We start from the raw sequence: 24,253 nt of genomic DNA, 5'->3' as shown, positions 1-24,253 counted from the left end.
GTGGATCATAAGCAGGAAACAACATTAAAAGCTATTTATGTCACTACGGGTGCACTCCTCAGACCTGCCGTGGCGTCAGCTTGGGTGAGTAGTGCTATTGCTAAGTGGGCTGATAATTTGGCATCTGATATGGATACCCTGGATAGGGATAACGTTCTTTTGACTCTCGGTTATATCAGGGACGCTGCAGCTTACCTAAAGAATGCGGCGAGGGATATTGGCCTCTTGGGATCAAGGGCCAATGCCATGGCTGTCTCAGCCAGGAGAGCGCTGTGGATTCATCAATGGAATGCTGATGCCGACTCCAAGAAAGCTATGGAAGCTCTCCCTTATAAAGGTAGTGTCTTGTTTGGTGACAGCCTCGCTGACCTGGTGTCTACCGCTACAGCGGGTAAGTCATCTTTTCTTCCTTATGTTCCAGCACAACAGAAGGAAGGGGGAAAAGGGCGCCGACTGCGTCAGGCTCCCAGGACCAAAAGTCCTCCCCGGCTTCTGCCAAGTCCACCGCATGACGCTGGGGCTCCCTCACGGGAGTCCGTGCCAGTGGGGGCGCGTCTCAGACTCTTCAGTCAGGTCTGGGTTCACTCCTTGGGTGTTAGACATAGTGTCCCAAGGATACAAACTGGAGTTTCAGGAGCTGCCCCCCCCCACCGATTTTTCAATCAGCCTTGCCAGTTTCTATCCCAGAAAGGGAAGTAGTGAGTGCGGCAATACAAAAGCTGTGTCAACAGTGTGTCCCAGTACCCCCGTCCCAACGGGGAGAAGGGTTTATTCGAGCCTCTTTGTCGTACCAAAGCCGGATGGCTCGGTCAGACCAATCCTGAACCTAAAATCCCTCAATCTGTATTTGAAAACTTTCAAGTTCAAAATGGAATCTCTTCAGGGCAGTGATCTCCAGTCTAGAAGGGGGAATTTTATGGCGTCAGTTGACATAAAAGATGCCTACTCACACGTCCCGATATATCCTCCACATCAGGCTTTCCTGAGATTTGCGGTGCAGGATTATCATTACCAATTTCAGACGTTGCCGTTTGGGCTTTCCACGGCGCCGAGGGTCTTCACCAAAGTGATGGTGGAAATGATGGTGCTCCTACGCAAGCAAGGTGTCACAATTATCCCGTAATTGGACGATCTCCTGATAAAGCCGAGATCGAAGGAGCAGTTGCTAAGAAATGTGGAACTCTCCCTGACGGTTCTGCAACATCATGGTTGGATTCTAAATTTGCCAAAATCTCAGTTGATTCCGACAACTCGGCTGCCTTTCTTGGGCATGATCCTGGACACAGAACTGCAAAGAGTGTTTCTTCCAGCGGAAAAGGCTCTGGAAATCCAATGCATGGTCAAGGAGATTCTGAAACCGGCAAGAGTGTCAATTCATCAATGCACTCGAGTGCCAGGGAAGATGGTTGCGGCTTACGAAGCCATTCCGTTTGGCAGGTTTCATGCAAGGGTGTTTCAGTGGGACCTGCTGGACAAATGGTCCGGGTCTCACCTGCACTTGCACCGGAAAATAAGTCTATCTTCCAGGACCAGAATTTCTCTCCTGTGGTGGCTGCAAAGTTCTCACCTTCTAGAGGGACGCAGGTTCGGAATCCAGGATTGGGTCCTGCTGACCACGGATGCAAGTCTCCGAGGCTGGGGAGCAGTCACGCTAGGAAGAAGTTTCCAGGAAAAATGGTCAAGCCAGGAAACTTGTCTCCACATAAACGTTCTGGAGTTCAGAGCCATTTACAACGGCCTTCTGCAAGCGGAACACCTTCTTCGAGGTCTACCTGTCCTGATTCAGTCGGACAACGTAACAGCGGTAGCGTACGTAAACCGTCAGGGCGGAACAAGGAGCAGAGCGGCGATGGCCACAAGAGTTCTCCGCTGGGCGGAGAAGCTCGTGAGCGCTCTGTCAGCAGTCTTCCTTCCGGGCGTGGACAACTGGGAAGCAGACTTCCTCAGCAGACACGATCTCCATCCGGGAGAGTGGGCTCTTCATCAAGAGGTATTTGCAGAAGTGTCAAGGCGTTGGGGAATTTCTCAAATAGACATGATGGCGTCTTGCCTCAACAAGAAGTTTCCGAGGTACTGTTCCAGGTCAAGGGACCCCCAAGCCAGTGCAGTGGACGCCCTGGTAACTCCGTGGGTGTTTCAGTCGGTATATGTGTTCCCTCCACTTCCTCTCATTCTGAAAGTGTTGAGGATCATAAGATAAACAAGAGTTCCGTCAGTACTCGTTGTTCCAGATTGGCCACGGAGGGCCTGGTATCCGGATCTTCAGGAATTGCTCATAGCAGATCCTTGGCCGCTTCCTCTCAGAGAGGACCTGTTACTGCAGGGGCCATGCGTATTTCAGGACTTACAGCGGCTGCGTTTGACGGCGTGGAGGTTGAACACAAAATTCCCGGGGAAGTCATTCCCACTCTCCTTAAGGCTAGAAAGGAGGTCACGACGAAGCATTATCACCGTATTTGGAGAAAATATGTGTCGTGGTGTGAAGCCAGGAAAGCTCCTGCGGAGGAGTTTCAGCTGGGTCGTTTCCTCCATTTTTTGCAGGTAGGTGTGGATGCAGGCCTAAAATTAGGTTCCATCAAAGTGCAGATTTCGGCTTTGTCTATTTTCTTTCAAAAAGAATTGGCCACCCTTCCTGAAGTTCAGACTTTCGTGAAGGGAGTGCTGCATATCCATCCTCCGTTTGTGCCACCCGTGGCACCGTGGGATCTTGACGTGGTGTTACAATTTCTTATGTCTCACTGGTTTGAACCTTTGCAAAAGGTCGAGTTGAGGTTTCTCACTTGGAAAGTGGTCATGCTTTTGGCCTTGGTGTCCGCCAGACGGGTGTCGGAATTGGCGGCTTTGTCTCACAAGAACCCATATTTGATTTTCCATGTGGATAGAGCGGAATTGAGGACTCATCAACAATTTCTGCCGAAGGTGGTTTCTTCGTTTCACATAAATCAACCTATTGTGGTGCCTGTGGCTACGGATGCCGTGGCGGTGCCAAAATCTCTCGTTGTAAGAGCGTTGAAGATTTATGTCGCCAGAACGGCTCTTGTGAGGAAAACTGAGGCTCTGTTTGTCCTGTATGCTTCCAACAAGATTGGAAATGCTGCTTCCAAGCAGACTATTGCGCGCTGGATTTGTAATACGATTCAGCACGCTCATTCTATGGCTGGATTGCCGTTGCCGAAGTCGGTGAAGGCCCATTCTACCAGGAAAGTGGGCTCATCTTGGGCGGCTGCCCGAGGGGTCTCGGCACTTCAGCTTTGCCGAGCAGCTACGTGGTCGGGTTCAAACACTTTTGCTAAATTCTACAAGTTTGATACCCTGGCTGATGAGGACCTCATGTTTGCTCAATCGGTGCTGCAGAGTCGTCCGCACTCTCCCGCCCGGTCTGGAGCTTTGGTATAGACCCCATGGTCCTTTTGGAGTCCCCAGCATCCTCCAGGACGTAAGAGAAAATAGGATTTTAATACTTACCGGTAAATCCTTTTCTCCTAGTCCGTAGAGGATGCTGGGCGCCCATCCCAGTGCGTACTGTTACTTGCAGTTGTATTGTTACTTGTTGGTTTCGGTTACACGGAGGTTGTGTATCGGTCATGTTCAGCTTGTTGCTGTTTTTTTCATTCATACTGTTATCTGGTTTTCTTGGTAATCCAGTTGTATGGTGTGTTTGTGGTGTGAGCTGGTATGTATCTCACCCTTGGTTTAACAAAAATCCTTTTCCTCGAAATGTCCGTCTCCCTGGGCACAGTTCCTATAACTGAGGTCTGGAGGAGGGGCATAGAGGGAGGAGCCAGTTAACACCCAGTCAAAGTCTTTTGGTGTGCCCATGTCTCCTGCAGATCCCGTCTATACCCCATCGTCCCTTTGGAGTTCCCAGCATCCTCTACGGACTAGGAGAAAAGGATTTACCGGTAGGTATTAAAATCCTATTTTTGCACTGCACAAGCTCCGTAAAAGAGTATACACATGTATGAGCGATTCCGAGTTGTATGCATCTCAGTTTGTACATGAAGGGGTGTAATTGGGTGGTAATGTGAGGATTTAGCAAGTATGTTAAGTATAGTAAGGACTTCCTCATGATGAAGTTCAGAACACATTAGATGTGCGAAACGCGTTGAGACAGCTCTCCAGTGTGGGATCTTTCCTTTCTTCTGGCTACAGTCCAGTTCTTCAGATAACCTCTATTTGCTTTGGAGCTCCTAAGACATTTGGAGTCTGAGATTTGCTGCACCTATCGGCAGATCACAGTTAACCAACAAGTTATACCCAAGTCAATCTTTTGGGTTAATCACATGGGACGTGTGTTTTTGGTATCCCCTTAAATTTATTTCCACGTTTCACTGGTTTATTTTACTAAGAGGCGCCTGTTGCTCTCATTTGTTTTTATAAAACGTATAAAACGTATATGTCGAGTATGTTCATCCAGTGCTGCCATATTCACAGTATGAGTATTTAAGCTGGAAAACTATTGCCAACGCGTATGACTCCAGATAACAGCTCATGGCATACTAAGATTGACAACCCAGCAGAAGAATCTATTCCCTTAGCGCAATTCTTCCATTCAGACACAGTTACCATGACAACCACTGGAATCAAAGTCTCTGCTCACATGTCACAGTCCTGAGCTCTATTGCTCTAAAATTCCTGCAGACACCTTCTCTGACCATTGGGTACGACCAGATGCCATTATTAACCCAGACTTTATATGTTGTAGTGAGGGAAGGCATGGAACTAGAGAAAACATACTGCGATTCTGCAGCGTATGGCTTCTATTAGTATCACCATCAATTGGGAAATCTGGGACACATATAAATAATGGCTGCACTAATTGCCTAGAATGAGATCACTTCTCATGTGGTCCTGCTGCTTATCAGGTGTTACTAATAGGGAGAGGTTTAGCAAATATTCTATAAGGACAAACGGAGGTATCTAGAAAAAGGTATGATAAATACTAATACAGTAGTAATGATAGTGCTGTAATCAGGGCTGCCATCAGAAAGGATGGGGCCTGGTACTGTCAAAATAGGCATTCCGCCCCCCTCACAGACACACTGCCCCATAGCTACTGTACACTGCCCCATAACCACACACATATATACACACACTGCCCTATAGCCACTATACACTGCCCCATAACCACACACATATATACACACACTGCCCTATAGCCACTATACACTGCCCCATAACCGCGCACACACACACACACACACACACACACACACACACTGCCCCATAGCCACACACACACTTATGCACGCACACTGCCACATAGACACCCACACACTGCCCCATAGCTACTGTACACTGCCCCATAACCACACACATATATACACACACTGCCCTATAGCCACTATACACTGCCCCATAACCGCGCACACACACACACACACACACACACACTGCCCCATAGCCACACACACACTTATGCACGCACACTGCCACATAGACACCCACACACTGCCCCATAGCTACTGTACACTGCCCCATAACCACACACATATATACACACACTGCCCTATAGCCACTATACACTGCCCCATAACCGCGCACACACACACACACACACACACACACTGCCCCATAGCCACACACACACTTATGCACGCACACTGCCACATAGACACCCACACACTGCCCCATAGCTACTGTACACTGCCCCATAACCACACACATATATAGCCACTATACACTGCCCCATAACCACACACATATATACACACACTGCCCTATAGCCACTATACACTGCCCCATAACCGCGCACACACACACACACACACACACACACACACACACTGCCCCATATCCACACACACACTTATGCACGCACACTGCCACATAGACACCCACACACTGCCCCATAACCACTATACACTGCCCCATAGCCACACACATATACACCCTGCCCCATTGCCACACACATATACACACACTGCCCATAGCCGCACACATATACACACACTGACCCACAGACACACACACTTACGCACACCCACTGCCTCATTGATACCCACACACTGCCCCATAGCCACTATAAACTGCAACATAGCCACACACATTGTTGGCAGAGTATTGCGGTGCCTGATGTAGTTACGTTAATCCACACACTCAAAGAGTTAACAGCAAGCAGGTTTATTTGAGGTACACACAGGAGACTTAGATATGCTGTAGCCTGTAATAGTAGACAATTGGCCCCTTATAGCAGACAGTGTAACACAGTGTATTAGCGGTACCTATCAGTATAACATATGTGGCTGCGGTATGACTGCGGGGTATGGCTCCGGTGGTAAGGGATGGAGGACTGCACGTCCGTGCAGTCTGACTATCGCTGTGAAGAAGGAATGCACCGCCCGGCTCTGTCTTTAGCTCCGGCAGTGCGGTACATGTAGCACACGGAGAAATGCTGAAGTCTCTCTCTCACACAGCTCTCTAATGGTGGGTACACACTGATAGATATATCTGCAGATATATCTATGGACGGATCGGGCAGTGTGCTGTGCATACACACTGCCCGATCCGTAGGGGACTGACGTCATGAACTGGGTGGGCGTGTACACACGCCCGCCCAGTTCAGCTGTCAATCACCGCCGGCTGCCGCAGCTTGTGTACGGGCTGTCGGCTGGTCACCTGTACGCACACAGCGATGAGCCAATATATTGGTAGATATATTTGCCGTCGGCTGTGCTGCAGGGCCGACGCGATATGTCTGTGAACGACGGAGTTCACAGACATATCGCCCGTGCACACTGGCCGACGGACCCGCGATATGTTGGCCGTTCAATAGAACGGCCGATATATTGGCCAGTGTGTACTGGCCTTAAGATGGAGGAGCTCAGTGTTGGGTGCCGCCTCCCTGAGACACAGACACTAGAGGGATGAACACTAGAGGATGCGCTCATGAGATCCTATGGATGAGGAGACATGTACAGAGCACAATATTATCTAACACACCTCCTCATAGCCACACACACACTGCCTCATAGCCACACACACACACTGCCTCTTAGACACCAACACACTGCCCCGTAGCCACTATACACTGCCCCAAAGCCACACACATATACACACACACACTGCCCCTCAGACACACACTGTCCTATAGACACACACAAACACACACACTACACCCCTCCACACACACACACACACACACACACACACCTGCCTGCACAACCCCCTCGTAGCTCCAGCCTCTTCCTCTGCTCCCCCTGCAGCCCCACAGCTTACCCTTGAGAGCGGGCCCGGGTAGCAGCAGTGTCCCTCCATGCCTGCAGGTGCCGGCTTGTCCTTCCCAACTTCAGGAGTAGCTCCCAGCCAGCGCAGCTGCTGCGCGCTGGCCGGGAGCTGCTCGTTGCTGTCCGGGTTGCAGCAGCTGCGTGTGACGTCATGCAGCGTCCCGCCCCGGCACGGTCTGATCACGCCTGCATTGGACGGACCGCGCCCCTTAAACAGCGGCTTAACGCGCTGTTTGCTCCCTCCAGCCTATCGACCGTCTCTGCCTGTCAATCAGGCAGAGGCGATCGCTAGCTAAAGACAGCCATCGGCTGTCTGGCATGTGCCGGCGCACTGCAGCGCCGGCGCATGCGCAGTTCAGGCCTGATTGTTCGCACAGCACCGATCAGGTCTGAATTAGCCCCACGGTTTTGTCCATTAGCAAATTTGCTGCTGTGATCAGGTCTGAATTAGGCCCTCAATGTGCACATGGAAAATGCATATCTATTTTTAGACAAATACCTAATATAAGTATAAATCCAAAGGTATAAAGCTACTTAGGCAGTATCCTGTGTTAGCTGTGTCACTACATGTATCAGAACAATATTGCAACAAGCTGTTTACATATGGAAGCCACCACGTACACCGTAGAATGATGTGTAATGTACAAGCACGTCTCTAGCCCCTGCCATTACGGAAGTCAGAGAAACAGGATATTTCCACTGTAACCTCCTCTGGTTTAATATAAATAATATGATATGATTTCAGAGATAAGAGCACCACTGCTGATGGACAGATAAACATACCATGTATCACCAGGGCCGTAACTAGGTGTGTGCGGAGGGGGCACTGCACATAGCGCTGCAAGGTAGGGGGCGCTGTTGGCGGCACTTGTCAATTACCTGTTTTAATTACTTTCACTTGCAGGTTCCCCCCTTTTTGAAACCCAGCATCTCCTGACCGTCCCTGTCTCCTACCCCCACCCCTTCTGTCGCTAATAACTATACAGCAGTAGTGTTAAACGTGCGGCCCACGGGCTGCATGCGGCCCCTGGCCAGGGGTCCTTATGTGGTTCATTGGCAGGAAATTGAGCCAGAAAGCTAACCAGGTTAGAGGTGTTCATCTGGCTCTGGCCCCCGCTCCAGGATGTAGCCCACCTCGAACGAGCTCCATAGGAGGACCAGGGGCCGGCTCAGCAGCCGCCACCACCCAGCGGCAGCAGCAGTAGCAGCACTGCGGGCAGGAACGGGCTCCGGACATCAGTAGACAGTGAGGATGGGAGTGGGCTGGAGCAGGGACAGCAGACTGAGGCTGAGGAGGAGGCTCCCGGCACAGGCCAGCAGCACACATAGCACGGCCAGTGAGAGCAGTGAGCAGGGGAGCGACTCCATCACCTCCCGCCCAGCATCTCACCTGCAGCACGATGCTGCTCTGCTCACCTGCCCGGCCTCTTATATCACCGGGCCCCTCTCCTGGCAACCCAGTGGTGTCCCTGTCACACAGCAGCACACTGTACACACACTCACACAGCAGCACACTGTACACACACACTCACACAGCAGCACACTGTATACACACACTCACACAGCAGCACACTGTACACACACACTCACACAGCAGCACACTGTACACACACACACACACACACACACACACACACACACACACACACACACAGCAGCACACTGTACACACACACTCACACAGCAGCACACTGTACACACACACACACACACACACACACACACACACAGCAGCACACTGTACACACACACTCACACAGCAGCACACTGTACACACACACTCACACAGCAGCACACTGTACACACACACTCACACAGCAGCACACTGTACACACACACTCACACAGCGGCACACTGTACACACTCACACAACACACAGATGTAGGAGAAAATACAGTAGTGCCATTATCACAGTAGGGTGCTGACCTTCTGTTGGGGCAGCCATTGAGCGGGGGCAGGGTGTCTCTGCGCTCTGAGCTCCTCTGTCTTGCTGACCTGACCATACTGTCTGTGCTGGCTGGAGCTTGGGGCAGATCGCGCTGCTGGAAGGACAGAGCCGGTGGCCGCTCTCCTCACCTAGATGCAAGTACTCTAATGTCCAGGCGGGGGGCTACAGCGCTGTTCGCACCTGCCTGCTTTCAAACTACTGAAAACAACCCTTCAAAAATGGCTGCCACCTCAGAGTAGACAGTTATGAGGCCTCCTCTAGTATCTTTAATAACTGTCTCCTCTGAGGCGGCGACCATCTTGGGAGGGACATTTTCAATAGAGCGCTGTGGGTAGGGTTGTCACCTCATCCCTTTAATTCTGGACACATATTAATTACACAGGTTCTGTGGCTGGCTGACTTCAAGACTCCAATTCACCTGGATTTAATCTGCCACAGAACCTGTGTAATTAATATGTGGAAAAATAGGGGTCCTAGACTGCACATCCTATTACTAAAGATATCAAGAGGTGCTGTCATGCTGAGGCTTCTAATACTATGCTGGAGGAAGAGAGATGCAGATGCACACTCTTAGCACTAAGAACACTGATAGTAAAAATAATTTAAATAAACCCTCACAATTAACATGGAGTATAATTGAAGTTCTTAGCACACATTTGCGCAAATATGCGGGCACATGTACTGCGGCCTGGTGACTTCATCACATGGGTCCCTAACATTCCTAATACTATCACATTCTATAAATTTATTCAGGACTTACCTCTAAATAGGGCCTTATCAATGTGTGATCTGAAATGCAGGAACCCAACTAATTAAAACACCTGACGGTGAATGGGAGGAGTGCCAATACTAGAGGAAGGAAGCCTTGCCTTCCAGTGTACAATATATACACAAATACAGGTTGAGTATCCCATATCCAAATATTCCGAAATACGGAATATTCCGAAATACGGAATTTTTTGAGTGAGACTGAGATAGTGAAACCTTTGTTTTCTGATGGCTCAGTGTACACAAACGATGTTTAATACACAAAGTTATTAAAAATATTGTATTAAATGACCTTCAGGCTGTGTATATAAGGTGTATGTGAAACATAAATGAATTGTGTGAATGTACACACACATTGTTTAATGCACAAAGTTATTAAAAATATTGACTAAAATGACCTTCAGGCTGTGTGTATAAGGTGTATATGAAACATAAGTGCATTCTGTGCTTAGACTTAGGTCCCATCACCATGATATCTCCCTATGGTATGCAATTATTCCAAAATACGGAAAAATCCCATATCCAAAATACCTCTGGTCCCAAGCATTTTGGATATGGTATACTCAACCTGTATAGTGGAAAAATGGGGGTACCTGGACTGCACATCCTATTACTAAAGATATCAAGAGGTGCTATCATGCTGAGGCTTCTAATACTATGCTGGTGGAAGAGAGATGCAGATGTACACTCTTAGCACGACCATCTTGGGAGGGACATTTTCAATAGAGCACTGCTGGTAGGTTGCCACTTCATCCCTTTAATTCTGGACACATATTAATTACACTGGTTCTGAGGCTGGCTGACTTCAAGACTCCATTTCATCTGGTTTTAATCTGCCACAGAACCTGTGTAATTAATGTGTCCAGAATTGAAGGGATGAGGTGGCAACCCTAACTGCGGGTGGATGGTGCACAGCGGAGGACGGACGGAGCACATCGGTGGATGGAGGGGCGGCGGGGGTGGGCAGACAGCGGCATGCGCTGCCCGGGCCGTCTCCTCTCTGTCAGAGAGACCGGGCCCAGGACTGCTGTGCGCCCAGCACCCCCCTGATGGCGGCCCTGGTGGCAGGTGACTGGGTGAGGGGGAAGGTGAATGGGTGAATGTGGCAGGGGGTAGGTGATTGGGTGAAGATGGCAGGGGCACTATACTGGGGGCATTACTTGTATCTGGCATTTTAATGGGGGCAAACATTTTTAAATATTCCGAAATACGGAATAATCCATTATCCAAAATGCTTCTGATTCCAAACATTTTGGATAAGGGATACTCAACCTGATATATATTAGTCCCAATTGGTCCCAATCCTCCTCAGTAGTTTCCATTATAGTGCTGTTAATTATTTATTTAGCCTTTGTGCTAATGAGACTCAAGTGCATGATTTGGTATTAAACTGTAGTTGCCACATTCTTGACCAGTCTGCCTAGATCCTCCTACAAACCCCTCCCGGTGTGTCTACCCTGTTGCATACCTTTGAGTCATTTGCAAAAAGGCATACTTTCTCTTGAGAAATGAAATGTAAATAGTGAGTCATTCCTTAGATGGCGCTAGGATCAAATATGGTCACTTTCCTTTATGACGTGTACTGTCCCTTTAAAACATAGAATCCAAAATCCTCATTTTTTTCCCAATAGAAATTTCATCAGTACTGTGCAAAATGCCTCTTTCAATGATGTCTCATATTTTTTCAGTACATGCAAGAAAGAGAGAAAACACATAGCATAATACATTTTTTTTGTGATAAAAAAGGACACATCACACAATAAAATAAGTCCAAAGGTACATTTATACAGCACTCAAGAATGGGATCAGTCAGGCAGTGATTACAAATTACCAGAAATCTTGGAACTGGGTTTTAATCAGTTCCAAAAAGGCATAGGGAGGATGATATATCATCATGCGGTATTCCGGGTAGACTTGCAGGCACTCCGCTCCTTAAGGTAATGGCCTCCTTGCACTCTCCAGTTGCCTGATACCCGCTAACGCGTTTCAACTTTCAACCCCCTCTGGGGTCTTTTTCAAGGTAATGAGTGTTGCTAGTCCATCCAAACAATCCTTATATACCTGTAATATCCAACACCTTCACTTCCCTCTACTAAAAAATACATAACTGCTGAGGCTGGTCTCTCTCCAATCATAGATCTCCTCTAAATCATGTGACCATAAACAGTTCCCATCTCCAGGGCAACAGTGTGTTTTTCTATTAACACTGATGTCACTTGATATTGGTCACATGTTCTGGCCCGGCGTCTATCTGCTGCCATCTTTTATGCTTCCGTAATCTCCATCACTGCTTTTCCATTCTCATGGAGATGGCACTGTGACTGCTTCATTTCCTCCCCGCCTGCTGTCTTGGTGACGTGTCGGGCACTCTGTATTTCCGAATTCGGGATAGATGCGTGCATGCTGTTATGGCAACAGAAGCGGCCTGTCATTGCTTCCTTTAAACTTGGGATTTTATATGTATTTTATCTGGGCATTTATTATATATGCAGAATTGCTGACATTGTTCATTTATTCATTTTCCCCCCGTTTTTTTTCTTTTATTGCATGTTGCAATTACCTCTCTATCTGTCCCTACATCCCTATTGCCTCTCTCTCTCTGTTTTTTCACCCCTGCTGCCTCTCTTTCTGTCCCTATGCCCCTGCTGTCTTTCTGTTTCTTCACCCCTGCTGCCTCTCTTTCTGTCCCTACGCCCCTGCTGCCTTACTCAGTCTTTGCCCGCACTCTCTCTGTGTGTCCCTGCTGCCACTCTCTTTGTCTCTGTGTCCCTGCTGCCACTCTCTCTGTCTCTATGTTTCTGCTGCCTCTATCTGTTCCTACATCCCTGCTGCCTCTCTCTTCGTCCACACTGCATCTTACTAAGTCCCTGCTGACCCTCTATCTGTCTCTATGTCGCTGCTGCCTCTCTATCTGTTTCTATGCTCCTGCTGCCTCTTTCTGTCCCTAAATCCCTGCTGCCTACAGTATCTTTGTCCCTATATCTTTGCCGGAACCCTTTCTTTGTGTCCCTGCCGTCACTCTCTCTCTGTCTTTATGTCCCTGCTGTCATTCTCTCTCTGGAGACCTGAGTTGGGGGGGACCCTTAAAAATGTTGCTATGGGGCCCACAAAGTTCTAGTTAAGCCCCTGCCTCTATATAATTATGGGGCTGATTCAGAGGTGAACGCTAATGGCACCTCTTCAGTTGTGCAGAATTATGCAAAAGCTACATGAGGTGTATTAACTATTAAGTAAAAAAGTAGCCCAGGATTCTGTAATGTGCTGCTGCATCTGAAGGGGCGGCACGGGATCATCTGCGTACACATAGGACATCGAGTAACCTTGAATCTGTTGCGGGACCAGATCTGCGCGTGTGCAGTGTGGTGCTCGCTCATGCGCAGATAATTAAACATCAGAGATTTATGTAAATCTCAGAATCAGGCCCTATATGTGTAACCAATATCTCCCCATATTAGCTAATAACACTGTTCTGTAACTTGACTTTTTATTTTCTCTTTGGCCTAATCTGAGCTGGACAGGGCCATGCCAGTTTAGGAGCTCCAACAGCACATCTTGTCCTACCGGCATTAGAACATGGAGGGGAGAAAACCTGAGATCTGGGCACTACCATACGCATTGCGGCAATACTCAAGGGAGAGATGTAGAAAACCTTCTAAAGAGTTTGTTGTCCATAGCAACCAATGAGCTTCTAGCTATCATTTATCAAATATATTCTACAAAATGATAGCTAGAACCTGGTTGGTTGCTATGGGCATTGTATGGTGGTCACTGGGATGCTTCTTGGGCATTGTATGGTGGTCACTGGGATGCTCCTTGTATTGAATATCTCTCACTGCAATGGTAGACAGAGGCATTGTGATTTATTTATTTTTTACACTGCAACGAAAAATGTGAGAGCAGTGGGTGTTTAGCAATGGATGAGACCCCAGTAAGAATGATCTATTTTATAATGACCTTTTACCAAGTCGGTGCTAATCTTTGGAATTCCCTACTGTTGGATTAAGTAGAAGTAATAATTTAATGTGTGTACTCCTCACCCTGGTGTACTGCCTACCAGTGCAATACCTCACCCACTGGTGTGATCTCCACCTACTGTGACAGGATCCTTCTGCTGGTGCTGTGACTGCCTACCAGTGTAATACCTCACCCACTGGTGTGATCTCCACCTCCTGTGACAGGATCCTTCTGCTGGTGCTGTGACTGCCTACCAGTGCAATACCTCACCCACTGGTGTGACCTCCACCTTCTGTGACAGGATTCTTCTGCTGGTGCTGTGACTGCCTACCAGTGTAATACCTCACCCACTGGTGTGATCTCCACCTCCTGTGACAGGATCCTTCTGCTGGTGCTGTGACTGCCTACCAGTGCAATACCTCACCCACTGGTGTGATCTCCACCTCCTGTGACTGGATCCTTCTGCTGGTGCTGTGACTGCCTACCAGTGCAATACCTCGCCCACTGGTGTGATCTCCACCTACTGTGACAGGATCCTTCTGCTGGTGCTGTGACTGCCTACCAGTGCAATACCTCACCCACTGGTGTGATCTCCACCTCCTGTGACAGGATCCTTCTGCTGGTGCTGTGACTGCCTACCAGTGTAATACCTCACCCACTGGTGTGATCTCCACCTCCTGTGACAGGATCCTTCTGCTGGTGTTGTGACTGCTTACCAGTGTAATACCTCACCGACTGGTGTGATCTCCACCTCCTGTGACAGGATCCTTCTGCTGGTGCTGTGACTGCCTACCAGTGTAATACCTCACCCACTGGTGTGATCTCCACCTTCTGTGACAGGATCCTTCTGCTGGTGCTGTGACTGCCTACCAGTGTAATACCTCACCCACTGGTGTGATCTCCACCTACTGTGACAGGATCCTTCTGCTGGTGCTGTGACTGCCTACCAGTGTAATACCTCACCCACTGGTGTGATCTCCACCTACTGTGACAGGATCCTTCTGCTGGTGCTGTGACTGCCTACCAGTGTAATACCTCACCCACTGGTGTGATCTCCACCTACTGTGACAGGATCCTTCTGCTGGTGCTGTGACTGCCTACCAGTGTAATACCTCACCCACTGGTGTGATCTCCACCTACTGTGACAGGATCCTTCTGCTGGTGCTGTGACTGCCTACCATGCTGCATTGGCCTTGCTTACTACCATTGTGGCTAATGCTAACAATTTGCTAACCCCCAGTTTGTGTTGGGCCCCGCTTATAGCTGACTTACTCCAACCTACATGAGGCCACTTTTCATATATTTCCAGGGCAACGTTAAGTTCTCAATCTGCCCCTGACTGGCATGGAAGAAACGTGAATGATAAATCAAAGTAAATCTACCAGGGGGGTATTGACAAGCCATTAGAAAGTTAGCAGAAGATTGAAACCCTTTTTAACATTATCTTATACTGGGAATTTCTTGCCCTGTTTCCAAGAAAAATACATTGTCAATTATTAATTTAACTTGTTAATTAAGTAAATGGAGACATGATATTTTCCAGGAGATGTATCAAGCCGCGGAGAGAGATAAAGTTGGGTATTTGCCCAAAGTAAATGATGTTTCTAACTACAGGTATCATTTCATGTTCTGTGCTAGATAAATGACAGACGGTTGGGTGCTTTGGACATCTCCACTTTATCTCTCTCTATGGCTTGATACATCTCCCCAAGAGTGCTGTATATAAAATATATGTCTCACTGCTATACAGCAGGTCAGGAGCACCAGCAGGACAGTAGAGTAATAATTTGCGGACCTTGTGAAATTAGCATGCAATAAAGAACGGAGACTCAGTCAATGAATACATAAAACATTTTTTAATTTATGCAACAATATAAAAAGTTTATTATGAAGAATATTTAACAAATAATATTTGCAAGATGTCTCTGAAAACAGTCAGTTTTGGAGACTGCCCACAAATATTAAACAGGTCCTGAATATATGTATTGGGGACTGCAATGGATATTGGCGATATCTATTGCATTCCTCCTATTGTGATCACAAAGGCAGCCACCAAAAGATTCTATGGCAGTTGGTAAACTGCAAAACTCACCAAGCTCCAGAATGCAAAGCATTTCTGAGCTTGGCCCGGCAGCTAATGCCATTTCTAAATGGCGTTTGTAGCCCGTGGGCTACATTATGCAGTTCTTTCCTGGAGAGGGATCCTTGGGATCGGGGGAAAGATAGATCCTCATTTTGCGCCCCCTGGGGGCGGAGCCACCAGGGAGGAGAAGGCCGTACTATGGGAACAAAATGGAGGCAGCACCATGGTGGGGAGGAGGTGGGAAGAGAGAGGGAGACTGTCAGGGAAAGAAAGAGGGAGAGAGAGACTAAGTGTCAGGGAGAGTGAGGAAGAGAAATGGACAGTGTCAGGTAGAGAGAGAAACAGTGTCAAGGAGAGAGAGGAGAGAGAATGCTAGGGAGAGAGAAAAGAGAGTGTTAGGGAGAGAGAGAGGAGAGAGTGTTAGGGAGAGAGGAGAGAGAGAGTGTTAGGGAGATAGAGAGGAGAGAAAGAGTATTAGGGAGAGAAGAGACAATATTAGGGATAGAGAGAGATGAGCAAGAGTGATAGGGAGAGAGGAGAGAGAGTGTTATGGAGAGAGAGAGAGAGAGAGAGAGAGAGAGAGAGAGAGAGAGTTGAGGGAGAATTAGGGAGAGAGGGGGAAGAGAAAGTGTTAGGGAGAGAGAGAGAAGAGAGAGAGTGTTAGGGAGAGAGAGAAGAGAGAGAGTGTTAGGGAGAGAGAGGAGAGAGGGGGAGAGTGTTAGGGAGAGAGAGTGGAGAGAGAGAGTGTTAGGGAGAGAGAGGGGAGGGAGAGTGTTAGGGAGAGAGAGAGTGTTAGGGAGAGAGAGAGGTGACAGTGTTAGGGAGAGAGGGGGAAGAGAGTGTTAGGGAGAGAGGAAAGAGTGTTAGGGAGAGAGAGAGAGGAGAGAGTGTTAGGGAGAGAGAGAGAGGAAAGAGAGTGTAAAGGAGAGAGATAGAGGAGAGAGAGTGTTAGGAAGAGAGAGGAGAGAGAGTGTTAGGGAGAGAGAGAGAGAGAGAGAGAGAGATGAGCAAGAGTGATAGGGAGAGAGGAGAGAGTGTTATGGAGAGAGAGAGAGGTGTGAGAATTAGGGAGAGAGGGGGAAGAGAGAGTGTTAGGGAGAGAGAGAGAGAGAGAGAGAGAGAGAGGAGAGAGATTGTTAGGAAGAGAGAGAAGAGAGAGTGTTAGAGAGAGAGGGGGAGAGTGAGAGAGAGAGAGAGAGAGAGAGAGAGAGAGGAGAGAGTGTTAGGGAGAGAGGGGAGGGAGAGTGTTAGGGGGAGAAAGAGAGAGAGGAGAGAGTGTTAGGGAGAGAGAGAGAGGTGACAGTGTTAGGGAGAGAGGGGGAAGAGAGAGTATTAGGGAGAGAGGAAAGAGAGCATTGGGGGAGAGAGAGAGGAGAAAGTGTTAGGGAAAGAGAGAGAGAGAGAGGAAAGAGAGTGTTAGGGAGAGAGATAGAGGAGAGAGAGTGTTAGGAAGAGAGATAGGAGAGAGAGTGTTAGGGAGAGAGATGAGCAAGAGTGATAGGGAGAGAGGAGAGAGAGAGGTGTGAGAGAATTAGGGAGGGGGGAAGAGAGAGTGTTAGGGGGAGAGAGAGAGAGAGAGAGAGAGAGAGAGAGAGAGAGAGAGAGAGAGGAAAGAGTGTTAGGAATAGAGAGAAGAGAGTGAGAGGGGGGAGAGAGTGTTAGCTAGAGAGAAAGGAGAGAGTTGTTAGGGAGAGAGAGAGGGGAGGGAGAGTGTTAGGGAGAGAGAGAGGAGAGAGTGTTAGGGAGAGAGAGGTGACAGTGTTAGGGAGAGACGGGGAAGAGAGAGTGTTAGGGAGAGAGGAAAGAGAGCATTAGGAAGAGAGAGAGGAGAGAGTGTTAGGGAGAGAGAGAGGAAAGAGACTGTTAGGGAGAGAGATAGAGGAGAGAGAGTGTTAGGAAGAGAGAGAGGAGAGAGAGTGTTAGGGAGAGAGAGAGAGATGAGCAAGAGTGATAGGGAGAGAGGAGAGTTATGGAGAGAGAGAGAGAGAGAGAGAGAGAGAGAGAGAGAGAGAGGTGTGAGAGAATTAGGGAGGGGGAAGAGAGAGTGTTAGGGAGAGAGAGAGAGGTAAGAGTGTTAGGAAGAGAGAGAAGAGTGTTAGGGAGAGAGAGGAGAGAGAGAGGGGGAGAGAGTGTTAGCTAGAGAGAAAGGAGAGAGTTGTTAGGGAGAGAGAGAGAGAGGAGAGAGTGTTAGGGAGAGAGGGAGAGAGAGGTGACAGTGTTAGGGAGAGAGGGGGAAGAGATAGTGTTAGGGAGAGAGGAAAGAGAGCGCTATGAAGAGAGAGAGGAGAGAGTGTTAGGGAGAGAGAGAGGAAAGAGTGTTAGGGAGAGAAATAGAGGAGAGAGAGAGTGTGTTAGGAAGAGAGAGAGTGTTAGGGAGCGAGAGGAGATAGCATTAGGGAGAGAGATGGCTTGAGAGAGACACTATTGTATCTGCCCTGATTAGACAGCAGCACAGGAGGCGGACACTCCTCGGCATTAGGCCATGCCCCAAAAAACCCCACAATTCTCGGCAGTTTGGCACTGCTCTGCTAGGAGTTAGGGGTGGGGGAGCACCATTGCCTAGTTCCTGCGCTGCATGGAGGTTGTGATGTGCGGTTTTTAAACTGACTGCACATCGCTCCTTCTGTGTACATTGGCCGGCGCCTCTCATGTTTGGGGGGGCGAGCTGCTCCCTTGCCCCACACATTCCGTCGCCTCTGGGGGTGAGTAAAGGGGTGTTTTCCCTTCTCCCCACCCCCTTAACCCTCCCTGTCCACAGCCTAACACTAACCTCCCCCCTTTGTGCCTGACTTTAACCGCAGAAGTGCCTAATCCTAACCTCCATCCCCGCTGCCTAAACCTAACCCTCCCTCCCCTGCACCCTAACCACCCCCGGGGGTGCCTAATCCCAACCCACTCTACCTATGGCCTAACCCTAACCTCTCCCCACCCGCAGTCTAAATCTAACCCACCCTGGAGCTATAGGTAATGGGAGGGGTACTATACTTACCTATACCTGCCTATACTTGCCAAAGGTCAACTGCTGTGTAGACCAAGAGGACAAGATACAAAAAAACATTCTTAGTGGATGAACAAGCAGAGAGACAAACTGCAGACAGTGGTGTGGTTGTGTAGAGAGAAAAATCTCTCTGTGTAAATATGTTAGTGTAACTATTAAGGACATGGAAAATGCCTAAAATATGGACAGTTACCCCAAAGGCCTGATTCAGTTGTGGTTGTTAACGTGATTGTTGCTGCAATCTTTTACCATTCACAATTGCATCACAGTCCACCCTGAGTGAGTCTGAGCAGTTGTAGGCTGAGCAAGTCTCCTAGACACAGGGCTCTCCAGCAGATACACAGGTCACAATGGGTGATTTATACACGTGCACGGAAAGGTGATTGAACAGAACTGACACGCCTGTGTACAGTTAGCCACCCCCTTTACCACCCCAAATGCTGACTTCCTGTCAGTCACTTTGCGATGGGATCCTCTATGTGAGCTTGATCGCATCTTGGGGGTAATTCACAGTTGATCGCAGCAGCAAATTTGTTAGCAGTTGGGCAAAACCATGGCCCTCATTCCGAGTTGTTCGCAGCAGTTCATCGCATCGCAAACGGCAAAAAATCTCAAACTGCGCATGCGCGAAAGCGGAAATACGCATGCGCAAAGCGAGCGATACGACGCTTGTGCAAAATTACTAACCGAAAATCTGCTCGTAATACATAACCGAAAACAGGGAGTGACGGAGGCATGGCAGAGGCACGGCTTTGCAATCCAACGAAATGGGCGTGAAAGTGGGCGGCTAGTGTGGGAGTATGCAACCAGCAGTAGGCGTATCTTATGGTAAAAGTACATAACAAATGTTCGCTATCCTGACGCAGCCGAAGAGTAAGTCTGCAGCTACTCAGCACTTGCGAAGTACTGTTACAAGTGTGTGTCTGCTCTAATTAGCAATTAATTAGCAACTGAATTCACCTGTTGAGCAATTACTCGCCAAACACTGCTCTTACAAAATACTACAAACAGCAATTATGTGGCCACTTAACATTTGTATTGTTACCACGTATAAATCTGACACACTCACAAATAATGCACTGTATTTTTTGGACAAATATAAATACTTTGATGTTAAATGCATGTTTTAATTATTTGTTTAATACTATCAAATGTGACTAAACCAACTTATAAACTACATCAGCTAAATCTTCTCGACATAGACATATTCCTTTGTACATACCAAATAACATGAGCAACATAATTCAGCCTACATTTAATATGACTTAATATGTTTTTTTTTTTTTTGTGGGAATATGTGTCCATATCTAATACTATGGCATGTTGCCCCTAGTAACCCAAGTTCCTAATTATTTTTTGTTTTTTTTATATGGCCAATTAAGTGTTGTGCAAGGCATACAGATTTTAAATTAGAATATGCAATGTTTGTCTCAATATTCTGATTGTTCCCTTGTTCCACAAATGTCAATATGCCATGTTCAAGTTTACAGGGCACAGTTTTCCTGAGTGCATAACCTTTAATAAAACACACAAACAATTGTAATGTAATTTTTTTTTACTTTAAAAAAAATATAAAATCACCAACACAACATGGCTACAAATGAGCATCACATACAGAGATGGACATAGCAGCAAGCAGATGGCAGTGGCAAAATGCACATAGCAGAACCCAGTATTATGGTAACCCCATCTTCTGACAAAATATGATGTTTTAAATTAACTAAGTGAACCCCCAGCCAGACTAAACTTTTAGGGGAACTGAGGTAGATTCCGGAACCAACACACAAACACAAACATACACAGCACGCTAGGAAGAGGAAGATGGCTCAGGTGTAGGCCAAAATAACTCACAGGCTACAATTTAAAGAAAACCTTTCACTTTGAGGGAGTTGTACATTCTGGCCACAGAAGCCAAAATTAAAAAATACATTGAGGCAACATGTAAAACATGGGTGCTGCCCATCTGGAGAGACATCACTTTCTCTTTTTTTCCCCCGCCTGATGTAGTTCTTCATGGCTCGGTCTGCGGAGCGACCTTCGAGGGCCCTGCCCATTGGGATGTTCTTCCTGGGCAGGGGGAGGGGAGGGAGCCGATGTGGCTGGCTCTCTGCCACTGTGGGTAAGGGAGACAGCGATGTCCTGGAGCCCTTGCCGAATCGAATTGGCAAGTTGTTGGAAGGAGGAGGCGAGTTGATCTTGGCCCTGCCTGATCTCTGCCAGACCTTGGCAGAGTTGGGCTACACCTTGCTCCACACTGTTTCTGTGCTCAGTGAGCCAGACAGGTATCTGGCTTACCTCCCGGAGCATCCTGTCCTGAAAAGCATTCAGGCTCTCACCATACCTGGCTATTTCAGACAGGATTTCCGGGATAGCAGAGGGTTGGGTGGGGGGGCCAGTTGGTATCTGGACACATGGAATGTGTGGTCCCACACTGGCATAGACACTAGGTCCCCCCACCTCAGCCTCAGCCACATAACCCTCCTGTGACTCTACCTGCTCACCCACCTGTGCTGTGTTATGTTCAAAGCAAATAGAAGAATGAGTGGAAAAAGAGTAGAAAAAAACAATATGAGACTTTTGGAACAAAAAAAAAATTCTTTAGGAATATGTGTGTAAACTTACCTGGCAAGTCATGTGCATGGAGTATTTCAGGCAGGTCCGTGTCCATATGAGACACCTCACACAGTCCATCGCCATCTCCTCAAGATCTGTGTACTCCACAGTGGCAGGTGGACTTCCCCCTGTTGCCCTCGAGGCATTCCACTCCGCAGACCTCTTGCCCTTCAGGCGGAATTTGAAGTCGGCCCAACTACATATGTGTTAAAAAATAGGGGCAAGGGACATAAAACTTATGAATACCTGCTTTAATTGATAGTACACATGTTATGTATTTGGTTGCTATAGGCAACATCACATCTAGCTAAGTTTGTAAGAATACTTGGCTCAGAAAATGGTTTGTCAATATACACTTACCGTCTTCGAACTTCCTGCGAGGTGCGGACTATTGAGCCGACTTCATTAACAGAATCAGTGATGTCCCTCCAAATTCTATCTATGGATGCAGCACCCATGTTTTTGGGTCCTCGATGTATTTTTTCCATGGCCTGTGTGACCAAAACCCGTAACTCCCTCTTAGTGAAGGCGGGCTGTCTTTTCTTTTTTTTGGATGTAGCCTGTGAGCTATCGTCCTGTCCTTCCTCACCATCTTCCTCTTCACTAGCTGCTTGTGTAGTTTGTGTTTGAGCTGCTAGTCCGGAATCACCCTCAGTTTCCCCACTATCTATGTCTGGCAGGGGATTCACTCCTAACTCCTGGGTATCAGAAGATGGAGTTTGTATAGTACTGGGTCCTGCTATTTCTAACTCAGCATTGGCAAAGTCAAGCATCTGCCTCCGCAGCGCTAGGCTTCGATGTGTTAAAGCAGCCATCTGCTGGTGCACCTTGTCCATCTCTGCTGCCATCTGCTCACGAGTAGCCATGTTGCTGGTGGCATGTGTGTATGCACGAGTGTCTAGCTATTTATAGCTGCGTGTGTTTTCCGGTGCGGAAATCTGCGCAGGTGTAAATTATGCAAATTGGTCCAGTAATTGTTGTACTGGCTATATAAATGCCCTGCATGCAGCCTGTGTGTGTGTGGGTGTATGCAGAAAATTACTGAAGCAAGGTGGACATTTCTGAGTGAGCACATTTCTGAGTGAGTTTTGCGAGTATTTTATATTGTTTCAGTACAGATTTTATCTAATGTTCTCCTTATCATGTATGTTGTGTAAGATTGTTGTATACAATGGGTTTTTTTTTAATAAAAATTTACTTTTGTAGTTTTGAATTTAAACAATAACTTTTTTTTTTTTAATTTTTCTGTTTGGCTTGTGCATCTGTTTACCATAAAAATGACACACCATCTGATCCGAAAAATCCCAAAATTTGTGACTTTCTGTAGCTGTTTGTTCCAGCAAAATGTAGTGAGTAAACAGATGGTTACACTTAGTTGTGTTTTTTCTAAGCCCAAAAATAGGGTGAAAAAAATGTGTGTGTTGTTTTAAATATATATATGGATGTGGACAGCCGGCACTCACTCCAACCACATGAATAAACACCTAGGTGCCTTCTGTATAGGTTTGGCAACCAAATGTAGGAAAGGAAAGCAGCGGCACTCTCAGGTTTTCGATTCAAAGTAAACTGGACACAGTGGTCTCTGGTTCAAATTTCAACGTTTTGATACTTTACTATCGTCATCAGGATAAGAACATAGTGAACAAAAAACATTTAAATAGCCACTCACCCCACCTCGTGTAGACGGACCATCATCGCGGGCACCGACGCTATGCAGTGTCGTCACTGGACCCGGTGCCCGCGATGATGGTCCGTCTACACGAGGTGGGGTGAGTGGCTATTTAAATGTTTTTTGTTCACTATGTTCTTATCCTGATGACGATAGTAAAGTATCGAAACGTTGAAATTTGAACCAGAGACCACTGTGTCCAGTTTACTTTGAATCGAAAACCTGAGAGTGCCGCTGCTTTCCTTTCCTATATATATATATATATATATATATAAATATATATATATATATATATATATATATGTAGACTTACATGTTTATGAATTGCAGCCATATCTTAATGATATGTGTGTGTGTGTGTGTGTCCGCGGGTGCGAATCTCCGCCCATGCGAACTGTACAAACTGTCCTGCACATTAATGTACACATATCAATAAAGTTTATTACAGATGACACCATACAATTACAACCAATCACATGCCACCACACACTATAAATATAAGCCCATATATGGAAAACGCCATTGCCATCATGCGCGCAGCAGCATTTACACACCGCGAGCTGCGCGTGTTGGTAGCGGTAATGGACCGCCGCGTAGGCCGCGTAGGGCCCTTTATCCCAAATAGGGTAAAGCGCGAGGCCTACGCGGAGGTCTGCCGCTTATTGCGAACCCGCGCCCGAAGCAGGAGGACCATCATCCAGCTGGAGAGGCGCTGGAGCGACCTCCGCAGGCGCACGCCGGACCTGTTGGTGGAACTCCGCCAACAAATCCGTGATATACGTAGGCGCAGTAAGTTTCATATTACATTAAATAACACAGATTATTAGCATAAACTTTGCCTATTTTCACTAAGTGATAGTGTGAAAATTTGCACACTGACAATGAACTATTGTAGAATAAACATGACAGTGTGTGTGGTTAGGGCAAGCAGTACTGACTGTGTAGCAAGGTGCTTCTGAAAAAGTGCATGTTGCTGTACAGAGTTGCTACACAG

The 24,253-nt window shown here is 47.5% G+C and overlaps 1 protein-coding gene across 1 annotated transcript in view; it reads left to right on the top strand.

Moving 5' to 3' along the window:
* Positions 1-24,253, top strand: part of LOC134945422 (uncharacterized) — a 230,607-nt gene that overhangs the window by 204,106 nt on the left and 2,248 nt on the right. The gene's annotated exons all lie outside the window — the stretch shown is intronic.

Source organism: Pseudophryne corroboree, chromosome 7 (genome assembly GCF_028390025.1).
Source record: "Pseudophryne corroboree isolate aPseCor3 chromosome 7, aPseCor3.hap2, whole genome shotgun sequence".
Lineage (NCBI taxonomy): Eukaryota > Metazoa > Chordata > Amphibia > Anura > Myobatrachidae > Pseudophryne > Pseudophryne corroboree.
The sequence above is the reverse complement of the archived record's forward strand: the minus strand, read 5'-3'. Positions and strand labels throughout refer to the sequence as shown.